Source organism: Hibiscus syriacus, unplaced genomic scaffold (genome assembly GCF_006381635.1).
Source record: "Hibiscus syriacus cultivar Baekdansim isolate YM2019G1 unplaced genomic scaffold, ASM638163v2 tig00110435_pilon, whole genome shotgun sequence".
Taxonomy (NCBI): Eukaryota; Viridiplantae; Streptophyta; class Magnoliopsida; order Malvales; family Malvaceae; genus Hibiscus; species Hibiscus syriacus.
Genome location: NW_024062736.1, coordinates 164,057 through 182,861, shown reverse-complemented (window position 1 = coordinate 182,861; position 18,805 = coordinate 164,057). Strand labels below are relative to the sequence as shown.

The 18,805-nt window shown below is 34.5% G+C and overlaps 2 pseudogenes; both read right to left on the bottom strand.

Moving 5' to 3' along the window:
* Nucleotides 1-1,957: 1,957 nt before the first annotated feature.
* Nucleotides 1,958-3,911, bottom strand: LOC120125675 (annotated as a pseudogene).
* A 4,891-nt stretch (nt 3,912-8,802) lies between these two features.
* LOC120125595 lies at nt 8,803-11,843 on the bottom strand (annotated as a pseudogene).
* Between the last annotated feature and the right edge of the window lie 6,962 nt (nt 11,844-18,805).

Sequence of the window (18,805 nt, the reverse complement as noted above, 5' to 3'; positions counted from 1 at the left end):
TATTTCATGCTGAAGATGCCAATGAGAGAATTGTGTCACAAGGACTGCCTGCGATGGTCATATTTGGTGGAATAGAATGGTCAACTACTAATGGTCACTCAAGTATGGGATACCATGATGAACACCAGGGAACAAGAAGAGGAAGATAACGTCGAATGCATATTATTGTATTTACAAGCTGCTACATTCCAAGTTTTCAAGATCCACACAACTGAAGATACAATGTGTATAACTAGGTTATCTGATATGGGTAATCTGTCATGTTCTTGGGATCCGGGAGATGCCTTGCACTGGAAAATCCAAATCAATTTGATAAGAATTGCATTTACTTCTTGCAAGTGTGTGATTATGGAGTTTTCAATTAATTTCCATTAGTTTGTCGTGAAGCCGGTGTTTATCGCCTTGACGATGGAAGCATTACACGATGTTCCCAAGCATTAAATCTAAATACATTAGCAGGTATTGGTTCACACTAGAGGTGTTAACTTTTCAGTTTTAACCGAATTAACCGATCGAACCGAATTAGTTCAATTAATTCGGTCAGCCACCAAAATAGTTATGTTGGGAAACATGTAACATTTTTTTTCAATATTTAGTTAACGGTTAATTTGGTTCGAAATCGGTTAATTAACCGAAATTATTAAATATGAAATATATTATATATATTAAATACATATTTTAAACTCAAACTCAATAAGAATTAAAACTCAATTATTTTTAACCACACTAAACTCATTAAATTATCAATACCTAATTAAAATTTTAACCCAAATAAAAAAATACTTCTATTATATTCAAATTAATCTAATTAAAAAATTGTAAAAAATTTCGGTTAATTCGACTAACCGGCCGAAATAACCGAACTTTGTTCGGCTCGGTTAATATTTACAAAAAAGTTCGGTTCAGTTAACGGTTAAAGAAAAAAGTTTAATTAATTATATTAATGAAAATTCAGTTAAGTCGATGACTGAATTAATTGTTTGAACACCCCTAGTTTACACCAAATATCAAATTTGTTTACATTTAATAGAGACATTTTTAAAGACTTTTTGGCTCCATTTTAATGTTTTTTTTGTTTATTATTCATTTATTTTTAAGGGTATTTTGTTTAGGAGTGTAAATGAATCGAGTTTGAACAAACAAGGTTCTATTCATGTATGTTTGTTTATTTTTAAAGGTGTTTATGTTCGGCTCATGTTCGTTTAAATTTTTAACATTGTGTTCATGTTCTTTTATTTATTTTTGAATGTGTTTATGTTCGCTTATTTATTGTTCGTGAATGTGTTCATTTAATGTTCGCAAATGTGTTGTTTCTATATTATATGTCCACGAATGTGTTCATTTAATGTCCATGAACATGTTCGGTTATTGTTTGTTTAGTGTTTGTTTATCGCTTGTTTATATGTTCAATTTTTAGATTTATCCATTCATTTGCAAGCTATAGAAAAATGGTAAAATTATACAATTAGTGCTTAAAATCCTTAAGATCAATTTAGTCTCTACTTTCACAAATATTTAAAATGTAAAAAATAAAAAGAAAAGGAGAAACAACTTGTAAATAAACATAAATAAGTGAGTTGATAAACAAGCTTGTTCGTGAACAATAAACGAACTGAAAACACATATGTTCATGTTCGTTCGTTTATTAAATGAATATAATTTTTTTTTGTTTATACTTGTTTATTTAGCGTAACAAATGAATGTTATATGAACGATTCACGAACAGTTCACCAAACACTCTGTTCATTTACACTCTTAATTTTGTTTAACATTTTCATTAGGTTTAATGTTTTTTTTGGTGATTTTTTTTCGTGAGCGGTAACATAATTAAATTCTAATTTTTTATTTTATTATTTGTTAGAGGAGGTTAATTAGAAAAAAATAAACTTAATGTATAAATGATATAAAAATTTAAAAATAATGTGAATTCTTCTATTTAATAGAAATCATGAATGACTTGGTAGAAAGAAACTATGAAATAATTTCTCCATGCAATATACAAGTATTATATATTTGCCATGAGCTGTATGAGCATAAGATGTGCAAATATATAGGGAAAGTATAATCCCAACGATTTTGAAAGCATAATCGACAACAGCAACACACACATTCAACTCTTAGTATTCATCTCCCTCCTCACCATCTTCACCTTCAGCAGACTCAGCACCAACCTCCTCGTAATCCTTCTCCAGGGCAGCTAAATCCTCACGGGCTTCGGAGAACTCACCTTCCTCCATGCCCTCACCGACATACCAGTGCACGAATGCTCTCTTTGCATACATGAGGTCGAACTTGTGGTCGATACGAGAGAACACCTCTGCAACGCTAGTTGAGTTGGAGATCATGCAAACTGCTCTCTGCACCTTGGCAAGATCACCACCCGGAACAACAGTTGGAGGCTGGTAGTTAATGCCACATTTGAACCCGGTAGGACACCAATCAACAAATTGGATGGTGCGCTTGGTTTTGATGGTGGCCACAGCAGCATTCACATCCTTAGGCACCACGTCACCTCGGTACATCAAGCAGCAAGCCATGTACTTTCCATGGCGAGGATCACATTTTGCCATCATCGAAGAGGGCTCAAATGCACTGCTAGTGATCTCTGCAACGGATAGCTGCTCATGGTAGGCCTTCTCAGCTGAGATGACAGGAGCATAAGAAGAAAGCATGAAGTGAATCCTGGGGTATGGGACAAGGTTGGTCTGAAATTCAGTGACATCCACGTTTAAGGCACCATCAAACCTCAAGGAGGCAGTCAATGATGATATAACCTGGATCATTAGCCGTAAGCAAATTATTGTGCGTTCCGTGCTACAAGTAGATCACTTAACAGACGAGATAATGAAATATACCTGAGAAACCAGGCGGTTAAGGTTGGTGTAAGTGGGTCGCTCAATGTCGAGAGACCGCCTGCAAATGTCATAGATGGCTTCATTATCAAGTAACACAGCAACATCAGTGTGTTCCAAAAGGGAATGGGTGGAGAGGACACTGTTATAGGGCTCAACAACAGAGGTTGAAACCTGTGGTGAGGGATACACAGTGAACCCCAGCTTGGACTTCTTGCCGTAGTCCACTGAGAGGCGTTCCAGGAGAAGGGAACCAAGTCCTGAACCAGTGCCTCCCCCACAGCATTAAAAACAAGGAACCCTTGCAGACCAGTACAGTTATCAGCCAGCTTGCGGATGCGATCCAAGCAAAGATCCACAATCTCTTTCCCAACTGAGAAAAACAGATGGTAGTTAAAGCAATCAGCATTCCAAGTATAATACAAAACTGAAGATGGCAAGAACTATTACTGGTATAATGGCCACGAGCGAAGTTGTTAGCCGCATCCTCTTTGCCACTAATGAGCTGTTCAGGGTGGAAGAGTTGGCGGTATGTTCCAGTCCTAACCTCATCAATGACAGTGGGTTCAAGATCTACAAAAACAGCACGAGGAACGTGCTTTCCGGATCCAGTTTCACTAAAGAAGGTGTTGAAAGCATCATCACCTCCACCAATGGTTGTATCACTCGGCATCTGACCATCAGGCTATATAGAACACGATACAAGTTTTACAAATATTATAAAAGGAAAATATAGCAACTAAAGAATTTGTTACAATATAACAAGAGCCATTGACTACTAAAGAATTTGTTATAATATAGCAAGAGCCATTGACTACTAAAGAAGTCGTAGCCGTAGATCTACACAAAGATCATTGGAACAATCAGCAGAAAACGAAGAAGAAATCTCGGAAGTTAAAAATTTACCTGAATGCCGTGCTCAAGACAATAGAGCTCCCAACAGGCATTGCCGACCTGAATACCTGCTTGGCCGATGTGAACTGAAATGCACTCTCTCATTTTCTCTCTGATAAAACGTAGCAAAACGAGAGAAGCGTGTATTAAGACGCCTTTCTTTTTTATCTTGAGATGGGAAAATGGGTTGGGTCTTTGATTCTCGGAGTCGGTTTTATATAGGTCGAGAAGGAGTTTGAAAATGCCAAAATGAGTTAACCACCCAATAATTAGTTGGGATTTCGGTTTCATTATACTCGGATTTTTCATAACGGTACAATTTCAAATTTTATAAGTAAAGTTTTGTTTATTTTCTTTATTTATTTTAAAAATATTAATAAAAAATATCGTATGGTTTCTTAATTCTAATTATAAATTTAACAAACTATTCAAAATTTTTATAAAATTAACAAACATCATCACTGATATATAAAATAATTATCCTGAATTTAAAACAATTCCTTTCACATATAAACAATTGTGTTTCAACCTACATTTTTAAAATTTTACGAGAAAATTAAAAGTCACAATCCTAACGTAGAAATTATGATAACAATATCATAGATACTCTCTATAATTTGATGAAAATTAAAAGAAAAATCACTGACCATGTGTAGAAACCAATCTGAACTTTATTTCGATTTGTATTTTGATATAATTACTAATTGAGATTATGTTAAATACTAAATAAGAAAACTGTTAAATAAAAAAATTGATTCTTTTTCCTGTAGTTTTAATGAATAAAAAAAAGTTAAAAAACGTAAGGTCATTTACATTGGCAGATCAAATGTTGCTGTCAAGTGGTTGATAATTTATGCACCTTAGCTTTTAAGCTAAGCATTCATGATTTGATCTATAAATAGATACCTGACATGTCTATTAAGTAATCATAGGAGAATTCGTGTCACATCCCAATTTTGGGCTAAGTTTTAAGAATTATAAAATATTGAAGTAAAGGGTATTTTGAAAGAAATTGAGGATTAAAGTGTAAAATCGTAAAGTTGACATACCATTTTAAAAGTGTAGGAAGATTCACGGACTTGATCTCGAATTTGTCCATTTTTGTGAGATGTTAAAAAATAAAAGCCCCTCCCCGTGTAATTTGGTTTTCCCCATATTGTTCTCCCCCAATTTCCTTCCCCCATCGTTCCAACTTTGTAGCCTGATTCTTCACTGTTCGACCACCGTTTGTCGATCTAAAACCACCAATATATTCACCATTGAACGGAGAATAAAACTCGACCTCTATTCCGTCGTGAATCGGCGCCAATCGTCGTAAAACTCAATCGAAAGTTTAGTCGGTTTTAACGCGTTCGTCGTTGGTTTTCTGTCGATTCCGGTCGATCCGGCCACCCGTTCATCACACCTCCTACACCATCGTACTCACCATCACCGTGCGCTCAAAACCATACCAAAATCGTCGCGTCGTTGTTGCTCCGTCGTCCTCACTCGCTGATCACTGTCGGATAAGTTGGTACATTTTAAAATTCTACAATCTGATATGTTTTTGATGAAAAATAACACTTGCACGAGAATCCCAAGGTCTCGGTCTACAAATCTGGAAATTTTCATCGCCGTCCGACGACCAGAGCCGCCGCACGCGCCACCCCCTGGACGTGAGCCTCGTCTGTCAGCCACGTGAGCCTCGTCTGTCAGCCTGGGGAGTATGTTGACCGGTTAACCGCTCTGAACCGGATGAATCGGTCTGGACCAAGCCGAACCGCTGAGCTGAGCAGCTGATCGCATTAACCGTCGTTGACATGCCGTTGACTTTTTTCGGGTACACCTATCCTGACATTTTTCGACGTCTTGAGTTCGTTTTTAGGTCCGTTTCGCCAAATTTGAACCCGATAAGTTATTTTTCACTGATTAATCACATGATTTGATCCATTTTTTGCAATTAAACTCTGTTTCTTTTGAAATTTATGTTGTTATGTATTTGAGGAATTATTGGAAGTTAAATTAAAGATTGAGGGCGTTCGAATGAAATTTAAATGGTCGATCAATATGGCATGAAAATCGAGGTAATACATTACTACATTTTCATGCTTTATAGAACATGTTAGTATTGGCAAATGCATGAATAAGAAAATGTTTGATCTCATCTGTATAGTTAAGTAATTCCTACACTCTATACGAATACGGTAAAAAGTCGGTAACTGAATAAAGTTCTGATGGTTTGTACAAGAAATTAAAAGTTTGATAAGGAATACTTTCAAGTTCAGAGATTATTTGGAAAAACATTTAACTCTCTAAATTCTATTTATCCTTGTTAAGAGTTTTAATACTGAAGTTATTTGGTTAAAGAATTACGAAAATGCCCTTGAGAGGTAAAAATAGTCCGAGTTGACTCTGAATGAGAAAGTATCCTGAGAATTTGTACCTAAACTGATAAATTACAGATTTAATTGTTAAGATCTGTTTTTGTACAAAAAATTCCTGATAACTTGTTAGTAACATATGAGAAGGCACTTGACCCGAAAATCTCCGAGTAAAGGATAAATACCTGAAGAATAATTTATCGAGGGTGCTCTTTTGTCAGAATTGTTCGAAAGGACTGGGATAGCTGATAAGTTTGAATTAAATAATAAGATCGGACGGAATGAAAGAATTGAAATACCTTGTATCTGTAAAATGAACAAAATACCCTTGGAATGGAAATGAATCAAGAATATCACAAAGCTCATGAATGATTGGATATCCTCAATCTCTGAAATAACTGAATTAATATTGAGCATCAAAATAACCAAAATACTCTTATGGCCAAGAAAAAGTAAATGTCTTGAATTCATTAAGGAATCTAAATAAACATGGATCTTGCACTGCCTTAAAAGTTATGGAACACAACTTAAGCCGGTCGACCAATGCTAATGTTATCTCAGTATTTGAATGGTATATATACCACTTGAATGTTTGTTTATCTCCTCAAGTTTGGATTGATGATAATTCTGGAAGCACTCATCTCAAATCAACTCTAGAGCGCATTCGGTACTAAGAAGTGGATATTCGTTAGACAAATCAACCACGAATATCAAATTGAACTGAAAGAAAATACAATATGTATACGAAATTCAGAAACGTCCTAATTACTCTGGAAAACTCTGAAGTAATCGGGATAGACTTGATTGCTAAATGAACTAAGTAACCTCAATGACTGAGGATTAAATAATTGATTTGGATGAGTCTGGGAAAGCTAATGAACTTAAATGATATATTGTCTTTATGGGTCATGAACCACGAAACAAGTACATCAACATTTCTTGATATCGTTGAAACATGAAAATGAAATAAAGACCATTGGAAGATCTATTCAGCGATGATTCTGAAGATGATTTATGGACAATAATTTTTTGTATTAAAGAGTAAATACCCTGGAAGGACAATGAATTGACTAGTCGACAAGCACCCGTTCTGGAGTTGTTCGATAATTCGATCAATCGACATAGATTGTAAATGTTCTGAATCTTCGTTTCTTCCTTATCAGCTCAAATCACATTTGAATAACTGATGATTATGTCAGTTAATGAACTCTTCCGATAGTGATTCTAACTTCTGGCATTCTATCGGTATATTGAAGATCCGTGTTGCTTTGCCCAATAAGATTATCCAGTATCTATGAATAATATCTGATACATACTTCGATCCTCTAGTATGTTTCACATATACTACACGACAATTTTATATATTTGAAATGAGTTTTAACGAAAGTATTGATTGACTGGTTTATGAACCATGACAACATGATATGTGATCTCCGATTACGGTTTTCATCGAAAACTATAAATTGTTCATGGTTTATGAAATCATGGATTTACTGGTTTATGAATTATGGTTACTTGAAATGTGTTATCGAGTTTCCTGTTTTCACTGGAAATATGAATTGTTCCTGATTTATGGAATCATGGAATTTATTAGGTGTGCAGGTGGGTGTATAGTTCTAGGGAACCTACACATTATGGAGTGTCGGTTGGAGGGATTACTATGATTTTTTATAAATGTTTTATGTGAGGGTGTTGTTGGAGGAAGTTACAGTTACCGTTACTGTAGGCTCCTCTGCTTTGTGCTCAGGATAAGCCCTTACTTGGTGTGTAGGTAGGTGTATGGTTCTGGAAAACCTACACACTATGGAGTATTCGGTTAGAGGGATTAATATGATTTTTGAATAAAAATATTTTTAAACTACTATTGTTTTAAAATAAAAGATCTATATCTTTTCACTGGTTTTGTGGGAACACACTAGATAACATATTCTGATCTCTTGAACTCAGTCATCCGAAATATTTCTCTGAACTGAAATCTTACTGTCTGTTACTACCTGAGATATCAGTGAGACCTCAACTTATCCTAAAAATCTGTAGATGTTTGAACCAATAAGGAAATATATGCTTATCTATTATCTGCACATTCTTCAGCATCATCTGGTAGTTCTGTATTACTGAGCTTTCCAAAGCTCACTCTGTTACTCACCATTACAAGTTAAAAGAATCGTATCAGTGCAACTATCTACATCAGTAAAGGTGTTTCTCCGACGTTGTTGGCAGAGTATGTTATATGTGATTAGGGGGCATGTAGGTTGTATTTTTACGGTGGGTCGCTCCGGTGGCCCTAATGTGACATTCTAGATCGGATCGAATTACTCGCATCGGTATGAGGGTTACACAATTTTATACAACTTGAAATTGATTTCGTTCTGGAGTCATTTTCAATTAAGAAATATCGTCTGAATACAAAGAAATTAGCTAAAGTCGAAACTTCTCATTTAATATATTTGGATAGTTTTATTTTTCCTACTTTGGAATGTTTCGATTGGGTGTGTCATCCATCAAAAAGGTTAGATTTATTAAGAAAAGTTTCCATAATAAATAAATTTCAATGTTAGATATTTGAACAAAAATCATTAGATAACGACTTATTAAAATGTATAGATTAATTAGATTAACTTTTAATTTCAAATAAACATATTTTTTATCATAAAACTGAAAATAGAAATAAAACAAACTAGTAAAAAATGCAAAAACTAAGTGGGCATATTAGCAGTAGCACACCTTTGGTCCTTTAGCAATTCAACTACCTTCCTCATGGAAGGCCTGTTCATGGGGAAGGAGGAAGTACAGGTAAGAGCCACATTCAAAACTTTCTCAATCTCCTTGAGATCAGACGGTGATGGGTTCATCATTGGATCAACAACGTGGGCTAGATTTTTGCAGTCATTGTCAACTTCGGGAGAAGACGACGATGATGATAGAGCAACCTCTGTGACCCACCTCACAATGTCTTTGTTCTCACCAAATGACGGATCATTTGGCCTTTTCCCGGTAATCAATTCTAGCAGCACCACACCAAAAGAATACACGTCACACTTTTCCGTCACTTTAAGCGTGTATCCATATTCTGTAACGTACCAAAATTTTCTTATTTTGAAGGAAATTTTTAGAAAAGAAAAAATAAAGGGAAACTTGGGTCTGTCTGACCTGGGGCAATATAGCCATGTGTCCCGGCGACGCGAGACATGGCGCCGTCACCGTTCCCGGCCTGTACGTGCAACGTTTTAGCCAATCCGAAATCCGCCACGCGTGGTCGCATCTCCTCGTCTAATAAAATATTGTTACTCTTCACGTCCCGGTGCACGATAGTCGGCACGCAGTCGTGGTGCAGATAAGCTATCCCCTGAGCGGCGCCGATTGCTATCGTGAACCGCTTAGGCCAATCCAGTAAACCCGCGCTCTTGTCCCCATGCAACAAGTCACCCAAAGTCCATTTCTCCATGTATTCATAAACTAAAAGCCTTAACAATTCACCGCTGCAACACATTATCAGTTTCACGATGTTGCCGTGTCGGATCCGACCCAATGTCTCGGTTTCGGATTTAAAAACCGTATCTGTCTCAGGTTTAACTTCCCATAGTCTCGGCCCGAACCACCCATTCCAATTATATTCTCATCCTTCAGAAGCGGGAATATTTCCTCCTCGTTAAAACCGATTCGTTGAAATGCGGTGACTGTATACGGGCGTCGGGTTTTGGTCCGAACTCGGAACGGGTTCTAAAATACCATACGAGCATCCCGACAAGAAAAAGAAAACAGGTCGCTAGAATAGCCACAACGTAAGAGGTGGAGGGGCCGATTTTCGGGCACGTAGGAAGTGGTTTCATATTCGGGCTACAAAGATCCGGATTACCCAATAAACCCGAAATGAAATACTCATGATTAAAACCCGAAGGCACTTTACCGTTTAACTGATTCCACGAAAGGTTAAATTGGTTTAGCGTCAGCTTAGTTAATTCCTCTGGAATTTCGCCGCTCAGTAAATTGCCGGACAAATCAAGGTAAGTTAAAGCCGGTAAGCTACCGAGAGCAGGTGGAATTTCTCCAGTGAATCGGTTTCTCGCCAAATTCAACTCGGTCAACTGAGTCCACGAACTTACTGCGCTCTGTATCTTCCCTGTTATCATGCAAATCAAGCTTTTGCAAGTTCAAATCAGTGATGCAGAACGGCAGTTCACCAGAAAATATATTTTGCCTCAATCTAATTTGTGTCAAATTCACCAACCGACAAAGTTCGTCGGGAATCTTGCCGGAAAAATCATTATCTGAAATCCGAAGAGAGGCTAGCTGCTGAAGGGATGAGAATAAAGGAGAAATCGAACCTTCGAAACGATTGTTTCCCAATTCAAGGAACTGAATTAAAGGAAGACCCCAGAATTTTTCAGGCACCCAACCAGAAAGTGAATTATCAGCCATCCGAACATAATTCAACGAGTGGCATTCGCCGTAGGATTCCGGTATGTTCCCCGACAACTGATTCTTTAAAACAACAATGCGTTGAAGCTTCTTTTTATAACAAATAAATGGCGGTAATTCCCCGGTAAAGTTGTTCATTGAAACATCAAAATCTTCTAAAGGAGAAAATTTACCGAGGTTGAATGGTAACTCTCCGGTGAAACTGTTGTTAAAGAGCTTTAACTGCACAAGATATTGATTGGAAGCCAAAACAATTCCTCCGGTGAAATAGTTGTCGTCGAGATTCAGTGACTCGAGAGACAATGCTGCTACTTTCGCCGGTAAATTACCAGTGAGACAGTTTTGTGACACGTCGAACTGTCGCAGAGCTGTCAGGTTAGCTAAATTCTCAGGTAATTCACCTGTTAGATAATTCTGGTAAAGTTCAAGGTTCTCCAGATTCTTTAACATTGATAAACTTTCTGGAATTTTACCGCTCAAAAAGTTGGTCGATAAATCGAGATTCTTTAACGACACGAGATTTCCAATCGAAACTGGAATTTCTCCGACGAGATTCGAGTTTGTTATCCATAAAAATTAGAGGTTCGACAAGTTCCCGATCTCGCTCGGCAAATGACTTGCTTTAAAAGGATTGTAACCGAGTTCCAAGTAGGTTAACTCAGTCAGATTACCTAAAAATGAAGGAATCTCACCGTTGAGTAAGTTCCCGCTAAGTGATAGAACTTCGAGAGACTGAATCCTTGCGAAGCTAAGCGGAATATCTCCGGTGAAGCTTTTGTTAAAAAGCCGAAGAACTTCCAAGTGTTTTAACGGGAAATCCGGTAACTCTCCAACAAACAAATTTTCCGAGAGATCAATCTCCTGGAGATGAGAACATGGAGAGAAAGCCCGAGAAGAAAGTGAACCGTTGAGGTTATTCCTAGCAAGGGACAGAGAACGCAGGGTCCGAATAAGACAAAACACGAACGGGAAACCGCCTGAGATACCCAAACCAGAAAGATCAATCGAAACAACGATTTGGTTCCTAGATTCGCAGGTAATGCCGGTCCAATGACACGGGCTTTGATCAGGCGACGTAAAAACCCAGTCCTGGAGATTTCCATCCCGGTCGACGAGCTGATAATCCTTGACCCGAGTCAAGATTTGGGTGTCCCCATTAAATGAGAACACTGAAGGAAGATCAAGAGAAAACCAGAAAACGAAAAGTAAAGTTTTGAACTTTGAGTTCCTCATTTCAAAGCAAAAGGGGAAAACACTGGAAAGAGCATGGCTTCGATACTGGGTTTCGGGTTTTTGGAGGTTTCGTGAGAGGGATTCAGTAACGGCCAGAGAACGAAATTGCTGCATGAAGATGGTGAGAAATACGAGGTAAACAAATTTAAAAAGTAAGATTACGATTATAGGAATTTCTCAAAGAGGTTCACATGGAAAGCAACATCGGATAACTACACAGCTGTTGAAGACTTTTCTTGGTATTTGAAAACGACACCTTTTATTTAATTCCATAAATTAAGAATTTATATTCAGTGGGATAAATTAAGAATTTGATTTTTTTTTAAAAAAAATAAAAAGAGAAATGATAAGTTTAAAATTGAAAATATTACTATGCAATTAGATTTTTAAACCATTTATTTAAAAAAAATTGAAAGTTTTTTTTTGATAATTCAGATTTTTATTACTCAAAATAGCAAAGCTTTGCTACAAACCAATCAGAAAAAAAAAGATAATTGTGCAAAACCTATACAAAACAATGATTGGTAAACAAAAACTATAAGCCTCAATTATTACACAAGAAAAAATTAGTGGTATCAATCATATTGATTTTTTTCCCCTAAGACATAATCGGACAACATCATAAATTTCAATAAAAAGTTATTCGATAGATCTGGACCGAGCTTGAAAATTCTTTGATTTATTTCCTTCCATATAGAATAGATGAAAGCAGACCATGCAATCTTCAAAATAGAGATAATAAGAGACTTCCCTTTCCATAAGGTGTTTACTCTATCAACCATGCCATTCCATGTCAAATCGGAAGCATTCATTCCATTCATATTTAAAATAATGTTCCATAAGTGAACTGCTAGTGAACATTCTGTGAAAAAATAATTTCGAGTCTCAGGATAATTTCTGCAATTAACACATAAAGCAACAGTGTTTAACCCCATATTTTGCAGATGGTCTCTTATAGGCAATCTATCTTGAATGGCCATCCAGACGATTAAACAATGCTTCGGTATATGCAGTGGAAACCAAAGGAGATAATGCCAAGGGACTTTTTGGCCTTTAGGTCTAATATCATCTCAAATATCCTTCATCGTGTATGAATCATAACTGAATTACAGTGCATCTGTCCTCATTTTGAGGATTTTTCTGGTAATCCAACTGATATTGGAACCAGAAATGAACTGTCATAAGTTTTGATTTTTAATTATTTAAAAGATTTAATTTCAATAAAAATGATTATTTATTATTTATTTTAAATAAGTATTATTTTTAATTAATTTTTATTTATTTTTAAAATTTTATACTATTTCTAATAAATTATTTTAAAAACTGTATAATAATTATACTTTGGATTAATACAATTTAATAATTTGAAATTATACAAACTTAAAATTATATAGTACTAAATAAATAATACTTTTTCCGATTTTTTTATGGAAATGGTTAAGTACTATTGAATGATTGCAAATGAAGTAGCTAAATAAATATTACTTTTTTCTCACGATTTCCTGCCAAATCTAGTTGTAGTTTAGATTATACATTATAGTGAAAAAAATAAAAAATTAACTAATACTAATTTTTTTTACATTACATAATCATATATTTAGTAATACTTATAATAAAAATTTTAAAAAAATAAAAATGATTTTAGTCTTCGGATATGAATCTTTATAAGTCATAAATTTGTATGTGTCAATTTAATTTTTAGATTTTTTTCCTTTTTCTAATTCGACAAGATTTGATCAATCTTACTAATTTAACAAGTAGAATTAACGATTATGTAAATAAAAAATAAAAGTAAATATTTTTAACAAAAATATGAAATTACTAATAACTAAAAATATAATAATAATTAAATTATAAAATTATTAATCATACATTTAACTAATTAAATTTATAAAAAAAAAAATCATAATTTATAACACCCACTCGGTATATGAAAAAATATCTATTCTAAATAATGGTTATATATTAAAAATAAATATGGTAAAATATTATGTCTTTCAGACTACTCCTCTATTAACAATTCTTTTGTTTATTGAGATCTCTTCGAGAGATCCCCTTCCATGAGATCAGTTTTATGCCCAACAATAAATCCTTGCAATATTATTGACAAATCTAAGAGATTTATCAAATTCAAATTTATTGATTAATGGTCGCATTTATATACTTTATGAGTTTACAAATCTAAATCATAATTGTAGGTCTAACACCAACATGCATGAGTAGTTAGTATATAAACCCACATATCAAGCAGGAAAATAAAACTTCTTCTAGATCTTCATTTTACTCTCTTTATTCTTCTTTATCTCTTCATTACCTACATCATCGATCAATCATCACATAATTATTGGTTGTAATTTTCCGTCTAAATTAGAAGGGTTAACTATTAACGATCGCCACAATCATCTTGTTCCATCAACAATTAATGTGATGAACATAGACCACTTTCGTCCCTCACAAATCAACCATGATGAACCCCCAGGAGCAATCCCATGACAATCGATTCAACTTGCCACCTTCGTCTCAAAATCCATCCCCACATGACTCTTATGTCCAGCAGCATCAAAACACGTACGGCCCAAAATACTATGGGTTGATCATACCAAGCCTAATATAGTGCTTACGACCAATTTGGTAATCATCTTCTCCAGCAACACTATCAACAATACGCATACCCTGTAGACCAGATCATCCTACAAGCCCGTAGCTTGTAGGCTGAGTTTAGAAGCCTACAAGTACAATTTCAAGCCTCTCGGTAGGCTCATCTACAATAAAAGCAATAGAATCAACAACAAGAGTTGACTCAGAAAACTCTTCGAGTTGTTAATCTCTCAACAGTAAGGGAGTGGGCACCAAGGGAAAAGGATTAATGGAATTCCAATGCTGAACAGAAGCATCAACATGAACAGGCAGTTGCTTGATTCGCCACCCTAGAGGGCAGAATCTCCCTCCCACGAGATGACCAGAAAAGGGAAAGTTGAAGGTGTTAAGTTAAAAGGGATAACAAAGTAACGATGCAAACCTAGAAACGCGAGAGTCGAGATGAACTTAGTCCCGTTTACACGAATAACATGACGTGAACGAAATATCGAGCAGTGGTATGATGAACGATGATGAAATCAACGATAGAACCTACTAAAGCATCAAGAAAACAAGGAGGAGGAGAGAAAAGGTTTTAGACAACAATAAAAAAAAAGGAAAAGGATTGGCTTTTTGGGCTAAAAAAGTGACTTGTATACCCTAGAATTTTTTTTCCATTATGAAGAAAATTTTAAAAACCTACATGAATGCATAACCTCAGCTCAACGGCAAGGAAGACACTTCCAAGCCCTGGTGTACGGATTCAAATTCCTAAAGACCTAAAACCCTTCAAATTCAAATTTTCTAAAATCTCTTAACTTAGTCACCAAATTATGAATTTAATTAATTTCTTACATTGGCTATCCATTAGAATCCATGTGCAATATGCATAACGTTTTGTTAGGTTTCATTTATGGAACCAAATAGTGAATAACTAATTGGTATTCCTCCACAAATATATTATCCTTAAATACAAGATAATTGTTTTAGTGGACTTTAGATGATGACGATTATTGATCTGATTGAGAAATTTAAAGACTTTTTGAAGATTATATATTGAAGCTTTGTTATTCTTGAAAGTGATGGAGATTAATAAAGCATAAATCAATTAATGAATAGGAACATTTTTAGTGTAAATCATTCAGTAATTAAATTATTTTATTAGTTGTTAAAAGCTAAAATGTATAAAAATGAGACTACAGCAGTTTGGGTATTTATCAAATTACGTTATAAAATTTCTTGTATATTTTACTCTTAGAACTCATATCAACGTAAAGTTAAACTTAAACCCCACAGGTGATATTTTACATGTAGTAACTTAAATGATTTAACCTCGTCTCTTGAACAGATAAAATGATAGTCAGATATCGAGAATATCTTCAAAAGTAGAGATAGCAAAAGGGTAAGTAAGGACATTAACCCTATCTTTTTTTCACTTTGTAGCTGATAATTGGTGACGCCACAAATATATACGCATACGCAGATTGAAGAATAATGGAGGGGTTTGGGAAAGGGTTGGTCTCAGTCTATTCACAGTGAGAGAATCGATTCTAAATTTAGTTTCCAAAGCATTGTTAATTCCGAGTGTTTTAAACATATGCCTCAAAAGTGGAGCTTGGCCTTTGACTAAACAATATTAAGAAGATCAAACGCATTGTGATTTGGTTTCCGGTTTAGATGTTGCAGCTGCTTGGGAAGTAGCGACAACTCGCACACTATGCGGTCTTCGCCGTCAAGACTCAGTTGTTTGAAGACCAGAAGCTAAGTTACTAATATCGATGTTATTAAAAAAAAACAATTATTACAAAAAGAAAAAGATTAATGGAATTAAAGAAACTTTGGCCACGTGCGTACTCAAAGCTTAAGTTAATAATGGAGTACCATTTTGTGTCAAATGCATTAATATGGGTTCGTATCATACTTCACTTGTGCAAGCAATTTCCCTTTTACAAAACATTCCAAAGGGACAAAACTTGGTTGGATGAACTAGCACATTCTACCCTCGAAAAAGAAACATAAATTAAGTCTATTTCATAATTTGATTAACAAACTTGATCACATATTAAAAAGAATTCTAAGTCTTGAGTTGCTCTATATATAGTGCATCTTCAACATTTCCACTTAAAAGACAGTGGTGCAACTATTAATTCGACAGTATGAATAGTTTTTTTCCTACAAGTGAAGAATTTATCCGGTTCTCGACGCATAACTTTATGCTTTGGCTTCACTGATCATGTATACTCTAATATTTCCTTATTTTTTTGACTTGGTCGTTCCATATTATTAGCTTATTAATATACTAATATATATTACTTTATTATCATCTGTCGATGCAAAATACACATAAATTAAACATGTATATGAACACATGAAGCACCCAAGGCCAGCAGGAAATCTTGAACTTCAAAGTATTTTATTTTAGTTTCAAGGCTGGATTCAGCGGAAGTTTAATAAACAGAGATACCCAGACTAAGTTTTGCTGAAATAAGACATGAATATTAGCATGATTTTTCTTTTAAAAGAAAATCTTGTACCTCTACAAATAAAAAGATACGTAGATCGTGAAAATAATTGTAATCATAAAAATGAACAGAAAATATTCGAGAATAATCAGCCAGCAAGATCTTGAGAAAGGATCTTTCATATCATTATATGTATGAAAACAAATACAATCTATTGAAAAATGCAACATCACCACGAAGCATCGTGGTCGTCCTCACATATGATAAAGCATGAGAAAAGAAGATATCTTCTTCATACATATTTGCTTCAAAGGACTTGTTTGCTGCTTTTCCTTTTTCTTGGATTACATAGCAACCAAAGGGAGCATATTATATGATGAGAATAATCTAAAACTAAGCGCTGAAAACCATAACTTATACACAATTGCCTGGCTCCATCCTGTCTGCCTATTTCCTTTTTTCTTATTCGAAGCAATGCTGTTGTAAACCTGTAATTGTAGTGGGATAGATAAAGAAAGAGAGAAAAGAGTTTTACATTAAGTTGCAGCCTTGTCCAAGACATGTATGACCTTTGGGATTACAAAGGGAAATATGAATGGAAGGGCGATCTGGTCTCACCAATCGTCAGTATAGAGAAATGGGTGGTCGAGAAAAGTGAGAATCGCTTGTCATCTGGAGCCATTTTCTGAAAGTTTTCCATTTCAGCTCCTCCCCAAACCCCACCAAAAGAAAGTAGAGAAAAACAGGTATGAAACCGGGAGGAAGATGAGTGAAAGAGAGGCAGAATAAGGCCATGCGGGGGAATAAACTTTTTTTCTTTTCTTTTCAAGGGACCAACGCCAAGGCCAAAGCCTAAGCAATTGCTTTTGGGGGATTGTTGGCTTTAGGTGGCCGGTGAAAAACCCTTTTCAACTTACCCTTTGGTCTTTTTATCTAGTAAGACAGGTCAAACTCTTTCTCATTGTATTTGCTCATTATTTAAAATTTAATTGAAAATTAAATATTTTATTAAAAAAACATTTAAATATTTATTTTTTTTATCAAATTAAATGTCTAATATTTTATGATATTATCATTTAAAGATCAAATTATTAATTTATATTAAAAAATGTTATTCAATCATTGTTTTAATGTAGTCTTATTTTTATTTTAAAAAAATCAAAATTTATAACTTATAAAATAATCCCTAAAATCATTTTGTTGTTGTTGTTGCAATTTTACCATCTTTCTTGCAACCTCTCTCGTCATAATCCCCCTCACCTCTCGGCATTTAAATCCCTATATCACATCGTTTTTTGTTTATATCAGTTTGCCAAAATAACAATAGATGTCATTATTGCATCGATCCCTATCATATATGCTCTGTGCTCTTTTAAGATCGCTGTCTGTCACACAACGTCTAGTGGAGGCCCAATGACAAAGATGAGATTTAGAGGCTTTAGTGACATGTGTTCATTAAAGGAAAATTTTACAGTGCGATATTTTTAATATAAAAATAATAAAATTGGTAAAAAAATTATTTAAAATATTTTTTCTATTTAAAATATTAATATTTTTTAAATAATTTTGGTAAAGTGTCTAATAATAAAATCAGTAAAAAATAATTAAAGCGTCCAATAATAACAAAATCAGTAACACCTTTTTTTAGCCGTATGTTAAAACTATTGCACGTGATCATTTTCCGTTCATTAACGGATGCTTTATACGGACATTGACATATGGATCTTAAAATGATAATGGAATAAAATGTTATACACATATTTTGGTAAAATAATTTATAATTTCAACGCTTATTTTTTAGTTAAGTCATTATTTTAAGAGAATTTCATAATCAAATGGATAATTTTATTTATGAGTTCAGTTATTAATTTATTCTAAATTTTATTTTTTAAAATAATATTAAATAGTTAGTGTTAAATCTTTTTTTTAAAAAGAAGAATTACTTTGACCAAATATGTAGAAAAGCTTAAATATTTTTTTAGGAAATTTGGAATCCGTAACAAGATTC